General features: G+C 41.5%; 1 protein-coding gene across 1 annotated transcript in view; it reads right to left on the minus strand.

Moving 5' to 3' along the window:
* Nucleotides 1-7500, minus strand: part of LOC143293450 (uncharacterized) — a 304192-nt gene that overhangs the window by 275945 nt on the left and 20747 nt on the right. The window lies entirely within an intron of this gene.

Below are 7500 nucleotides of genomic sequence, written 5' to 3' on the forward strand. Positions count from 1 at the left end.
GAAAAAAACAAAACAAAACTACTGAATATAACACATATAGTGCTACTGAGAGAAGTCAACATCACACTCTCATACATTTAATGATGTGTAAAAAAACAAAAAAAACAAAAAAAAAAACAACGCTAAAAGAATCGTTTCGTGAGAAAACAAATGCTGAAGAAAAAACATCTCTCAACCTTTTTTTTTTTCGTTTATGAATCAATGGTTAGATCTCAAAACTCATCATCATGTTCATGTTCTGTGCTATAAAACGGCCTTGCTTGTTAAGCTTCTTTGTATATTATTATTTTTTGTGTACTATTTTACTTGCTTTTTTTGTTTTTCGTTTTGCAATCGTGATGAAGTGTGATTATACAGCCTGAGCTCGCGTGTAAAGATCACACACACACACACACACACACACACACACGTCTAATATCACTGATAGTGAAAAGACGCTAAACAAAAGAACGAACACACACACACACACACACACACACACACACACACACACACGTTTTCTCTCTCTATCGTCTAATATCACTAAACTAATATCGCTAAACTAAAGAACGAACACACACACACACACACACACACACACACACACACACACACACACACACACACACACACACACACACACACACGTTTTCTCTCTCTCTCTCTCTCCGAAGCCCTCTCTCGCGTTCACACACAAATAACTCCTCACACATAAATACCATCTCCACCAACACACACACTCACACGCACAAACACACACACACACTCTCTCTCTCTCTCCCACTCTCTCTCTCACTGTCCCCCCCCCCCCCACCTCCCCTCCCCCACCCCTAGCTCCCCCCCCCCCACCTCCACCCTCCACAGAGAGAGAGAGAGGGAGAGAGAGAGAGAGCGAGCGTACCCCACCGCCATCTTCCAAGCAATGACAAAAGGATTAGTCACGAGGACGGTAATGGATATCTTTTTTATCCACAGGGAAAACCAGGTCCTGCTTTGAGATAGCTGACACTGAGACCATGTCCGTTTCTTCATGCCAGAAGATGTTTCCCTTCAGTTGTTTGGTTGTTGTGTTCTTATTGTATTCTTCTTGTTGTTGTTGAACGTGAAAAATGAATCACCGAGTCCGTCCGCCCTCTTCTGTGTGTGTGTGTGTGTGTGTGTGTGTGTGTGTGTGTGTGTGTGTGTGTGTGTGTGTGTGTGTGTGTGTGTGTGTGTGTGTGTGTGTGTGTGTGTGTGTGTTATGTTGTGTTGTGTTGTGTTGTGTTGTGTTGCACTGTGTTGTGTGTGCGTGATATTACGTGTATGAGTGAAATATACTGACAAGTCGTAACATTTTTTGAAAAGCTTTCCATTGCCAGATTTGAACTGTCTGTCTGTCTGTCTGTCTGTCTGTCTCTCTCTCTTGTTTGTTTCTTTGATTTTGTGCACCATGCTAGTGCCTGTATGCCATGTGTGTGTGTGTGTGTGTGTGTTCGTTTGTGTGTGTGCGTGCGTGTGTGTGTGTGTGTGTGTGGTTGTTGTTGTTTTCATTTATGCATATTTTTTTCCTGTTTTGTGTATCTCTACTAACACCATGCTTTCATTTTCTATTAAATATTGTGTAGTGTAGACCCTATTCAGGGCGGGGACTGGATGTAAAAAAAAGCACACCAGTGCTTATCTATTATCCTCGAAATAAAGAATATGTCTTGTCTTGTCTTGTCTTGTCTTGTCTTGTCTCTCTCCTCTCCTGCAGTTTTACCAAAGAGCTCAATTTTCAGCCACAGAGGACGTCTCCATGAGGTCTTTGCGCATGTTGCTCTTCTTCCTACCCACGCCAAGACGTCCCACTGAGCTTTTGCATAACCTGAAAGCGGCGGCGTTATGCCAAATATTGTCGCCTGCAAAAATTGTCGCCAGCGACAAAATATGGAGGAGAAAAAAGTGTCGCCCAAACCAAATCTGTCTCGGCGACAAAATATTTCATGTACCCACATGTTTCGCTCCAAATATTGTCGCCTGCAAAAATTGTCGCCAGCGACAAAACATGGAGGGGGAAAAAAGTGTCGCCCAAACCAAATCTGTCGCCGGCGACAAAATATTTCATGTACCCACATGTTTCGCTCCAAATATTGTGGGTCTCGTTCAAACGAACTGTTACTGAACTGAGATTAATTTGTCAGCGACGACAAATTTTCTCTTCCTGATATGATTGCCCTTTTTTCATTAAATATATATATATATATATATATATATATATATATATATATATATATATATATATATTTGTTATACTTTTTAACGTTGCCATGTCCGTGTGTGTGTCAACTGTGGGTTGTGAGACACTGTGGAGTAGGTAACAAGCCTTTGGATGCACATATAATTTCCAGTCGGTTTGATTTCAAGAGATTGAACTAAATCGATATCGAATTGAATATACGTACATATACAGTAACCAACACTTACAAATTAATACATATACAGTCACAAACACTTACAGTTATATTCCGCCACAAGAACCGAGTAGTCCTGGCTGCCTCAAGACAGCCTCTGACGTTTTAGCCATAATAGGGGATGAATTAGAGAGGGTAATGATAAGATAAGATAAGATAAGAATAACTGAATTATCTCCAACTGGAGAAACTTGGTCAGGTGCATTATCATCACAACGTAGACAAGTAAACAACATGGGGACCATAACTGTAAAAGTCAACAACAGCTTTTTTTTTTACGAAAAAGCACAAGGACAGGGCGAGGACAGCAAAAAACACGAATGAAACACAGAGCACAAACACCTGCGTGTCGCACCCCTCGCGAAGCGCCACTGATATACGTAAATGATGGTGTGGGTGGGGGGGGGGGGGGGGGGTGAGGTGGGGGGCTGTTCGGACATCTTCAGACTAATGGAGCCATTGGCATTGTCACTGGGGTTTAAAAAATTTTAAAAAAAGGAAGAAAGAAAAAAAAAAAAGACCCCCACCCCCACCCCCCGAAAAAAACCTGGCGTCACTGAGCAACACTACTATCATTACTCACTGATGTCCATAGCTCGGCAATGGAGGGGGGGACCCGCTCAATCCTCCTCCTTCCGTCGCTTTGAATTTTCTTTTTTTTTTAAACCTTCCCCGACCGGTCAGGTAACCACTCACACCTGGCTTGGAGGAGAGAGAGAGAGAGGGGAGAGACAGAGAGAGAGAAAAAGAGTGGAGGGTGGTGTGTGGGGATGGGGGGGATTGGGGGGGTAATCAGAGTAAAGTGCGTTTCCCCAAGGACACAGCATCATACGTTTCTGTCACCGACCCTCAGTTAGTGGGTGTCAGTTTGAACAGAACACAAAAGCTTCCTCTGTGTGGGATCAGTCAAGTGGTGTTGTATTGCACTGCACTGCGTTGCACTAAATTGTATTGCATTGCACTGCGTTGCACTAAATTGTATTGTATTGCGTTGCACTAAATTGTATTGTATTGCACTGCGTTGCACTAAATTGTATTGTATTGCGTTGCACTAAATTGTATTGCATTGCACTGCGTTGCACTAAATTGTATTGTATTGCGTTGCACTAAATTGTATTGTATTGCGTTGCACTAAATTGTATTGTATTGCGTTGCACTAAATTGTATTGTATTGCGTTGCACTAAATTGTATTGTATTGCGTTGCACTAAATTGTATTGCATTGCGTTGCACTAAATTGTATTGCGTTGCACTAAATTGTATTGCGTTGCACTAAATTGTATTGCATTGCGTTGCACTAAATTGTATTGTATTGCACTGCATTGCACTAAATTGTATTGCACTGCACTAAATTGTATAGTATTGCACTGCACTGCGTTGCACTAAATTGTATTGTATTGTATTGCACTGCGTTGCACTAAATTGTATTGTATTGCACTCCGTTGCACTAAATTGTATTGCACTCCGTTGCACTAAATTGTATTGTATTGCATTGCATAGCATTGCACTGTATTGCATTGTATTGTGTTGTATTGTATCGTACTGTATGCCGAAACGGGGGCCTTGAACCTTGAATCACCGGTGAACATCAGATCAGACGGTCCAGCTCGGCGCTTAACACACTAACAGACTCTGCTACGACGCCTCCATAGACAGACAGATACATACATACATACATACATACATACACCGGACTAAAGACACACGCACGGTGACGGTGCTGGTGTTGGTGTGGCTTCCGGACGACGTCTTCCCTCCTGGTCAGACCCAATGGCCCATCTCCCCGTGACCCCGAGCACAGAGCATGGGGGTTTTCTCGGGTGGGGTGGAGGAGGAGGAGGAGCTGGCAGCCCCCTTGTGCCCCTCACCCTGACCCACACCTCGTGATTAGAAGGCAGAGGGCAGCGGAGGTTGCCAGCTGGGGGTAAGCTGTTAATGAGCCTTGAACTGCCTACCTACCTTCCTTCTCTCTCTCCCTCTCTCTCTCTCTCTGTCACATGGTCTGACCCCTGGCTGAACCACGGCTAAGACATAACTGGTTATCTTCTGAATCCTTTGTTTGGAGCGTGTGAGTTCAAGAGGGAGTGGAATGTGTGTGTGTGTGTGTGGGGGGGGGGGGGGGGGCGTGAGAGAGAGAGAGAGAGAGAGAGAGAGAGAGAGAGAAGGAGAGGAAACTCACACCTCAGAACTTTGTTACTCAAAGATTGAAATTATATTCATTGGAAGAGAGAGAGGGTGTGTGTGTGTTGGGGGGGGGGGGGGGGGAGAAACAGAGATAGACAAGAGTTAGAGAGATAGACAGACTTCTTTTTCTTTCTTCTTCTTCGTTCATGGGCTGCAACTCCCACGTTCACTCGTATGTACACGAGTGGGCTTTTACGTGTATGACCGTTTTTACCCCGCCATGTAGGCAGTCATACTCCGTTTTCGGGGGGTAATAGACAGACAAATACAGAGAAAGAAAGAGAGACAGAGAGACAGAAAGACAGATAGAGAGACAGAGACAGAAACAGACAGAATGAAAGCTGGAGTCTCCTTCCAATCCCGCTACCCCCCCACCCCCCCCTCCTCCGCACTACAGCTAACGATTGAAAATATTCACATCTGCAGCGAGCAGCTTTCCATACAAAACCTCTCCCGGCAGCACAAACAAAACATTTATTTATTAGTGAACTAAAACAGAAAAAAAAACCCACAACAAACAACAAAATATCACCGACTGGAAACAATAAGAAGTAAAAGTACATCTTCGGGGAGGGAGGGAGGGAATAACATGAGCTATAATTCAAAACCTCCACGGCATTCTGTTTCGTTTTTGCTTTCAAAACAAGCATTCCCGTTCAGATTACAACAGCAACAGCTGCAGCAGCAGCAGCAGCAGCAGCAAGAATAACAACAACAACAACAACAGCAACAGCAGTAACAGCAGCAACAGCAGCAGCACCACCACCACCATCATCATCACCACCACCACCAACAACAACAACAATCACATTCAACGTTCATTCTAGAACCGTCAGCAAGGATGAAATAAATAAACGTCAGACAGAATGAGAAACTGGAGCAGACTGAGCATTGGCATAGAGGACCAGGAAAACATGTACATAAAAAAAGAAAAGAAAAGAAAAGAAGAGAGAGAGAGAGAGAGAGAGAGAGAGAGAGAGAGAGAGAGAGAGAGAGAGAGGAGATTTGGAATGGTTTATTCACAATCAGGCCACAGCCCCTAGTGAAGGGGGTATACGTAAACATAATACAACTCAACGAAAACACATAAGCAAATAAGCATTAATATAGACAACAAACCGTGCATTGTATCCGTGTAACTATATAGACAACAAAAAATACATTATAACTGTTTTACGAAGTAACAATTTCTCTTAATTTGAATGCCTTATATAAGAATACCGAAAAATTATGTACGTCATTGGTATTGCTTGACGACATTAACAAATTCAACTTGAACAGATAGGGATGCTTGTAGTACTTAGGTTTTATAAATATTTGACGTACATGTTTTAGTGCTGGGCAGCAAAGAACAAAGTGCACCTCGTTTTCTTGGGCTTCATGACACAAAGGACAGACTAAATCATTTGCACAAAAACTTCTGTATCTAAAGTGATGCACTGTCAATTCTGATATACCTAGTCTAAATCTTGTCGTTACACGTTTCAGATGCCTGTCTATATCTAACAGCAGATAAGGTTTCAAATCAGGTATATTACAGAATGTTCTATACATGTCAAATCTATCACTAGTACAAATGTGACTATACCATGTTTGCCATCTACAATCAATAAGCCTTTGGCGAAAAACAGATATAAAGCTATTAACGCTACCAACACCCTGCTCCATCCACACAAAGCCAAATCCATATTCGAACAGACAAAGACGAACCTTCGTTACCCAGTTATTTTTTCCCTTTCTATCTAAATCATGTAATATCTTATAGGCTTTATACGGTATTCTATTATCCCCCATTTGCAACAGTTTAAACCAATATCGAATACAATTTACAGCAGAGTTTACATATATTGGGTAGCGATTTGTTTCGCCATAGACTAGATCATTCGGTGTTCGCATATCAACTCCTAAAAATTTCTTCAAAGCCAATAAATGTACAGACTCACAATGTAAAACAGCATTATCTAGACCCCATATCTCAGATCCATATTGTACTATTGGTTGTATTTGACAATCAAACAGCTTAATAAACAAGTGGAATGAATTATTGTTCAAAGTATATAACCTTTTCATAACACGGATCAAAGCATTTTTTGCTTTACTTGCTAGCTCCTTGCATGCAGAAACAAAACTCAAACGGGTAGAAAACAGGATTCCTAGATACTTATAAACGTTAACAACAGGCATCGTCTCACCATCATAAAACCATCGTTCTCTTACACTTAAATATCCACCCTTCCGAAATACAATAATATTGCTTTTAGACATATTTACTTTTAACTGTAGAGATGTAGCTGCACGCTGTAGACTATTCAATTGTGTTTGTAATCCTACAACAGTCTCTGAAATCAAAACAACATCATCAGCCAACAAAAGAATAAACAATTCAAATGCATCAAGTGAAAACATGGCACCATGCCTACCATTATTAATTATCTCTATTGCTAGTTCATTTATAAACAAAGAAAAAAGAATTGGGCTACATGCATCACCTTGTCTGACTCCAGATGTACATGAAATGTAATCAGTCAATCTAGCGCCACACCGTACTCTTGCTTTGACAACATCATACATACTTCTAACACATCTATACAGTTTACCTGTTATACCATTTTTTAAGAGAACTGGCCAGAGAAGGTTTCTGTTTATGGAATCAAAAGCCTTTTCAAAGTCTATAAACGCTACATATAGTTTACGATTGAACAAGGGCTAACAAAGTGAACATGTGGTCGACTGTAGAACATCCCCTTTTAAACCCAGCTTGAAAATCACCTGTGATATCATTTTCTTCCACCCACTCCTGTAACCTGTTATTAATGATTATTCCAAACAGTTTACTACTAACGTCAGTCAAAGAAATGCCTCTGTAATTGTTTGGGTCATTAATATCGCCTTTCTTAAAGATTGAA

The sequence above is a fragment of the Babylonia areolata genome, chromosome 19 (assembly GCF_041734735.1).
Source record: "Babylonia areolata isolate BAREFJ2019XMU chromosome 19, ASM4173473v1, whole genome shotgun sequence".
In the NCBI taxonomy this organism is placed as follows: Eukaryota; Metazoa; Mollusca; class Gastropoda; order Neogastropoda; family Buccinidae; genus Babylonia; species Babylonia areolata.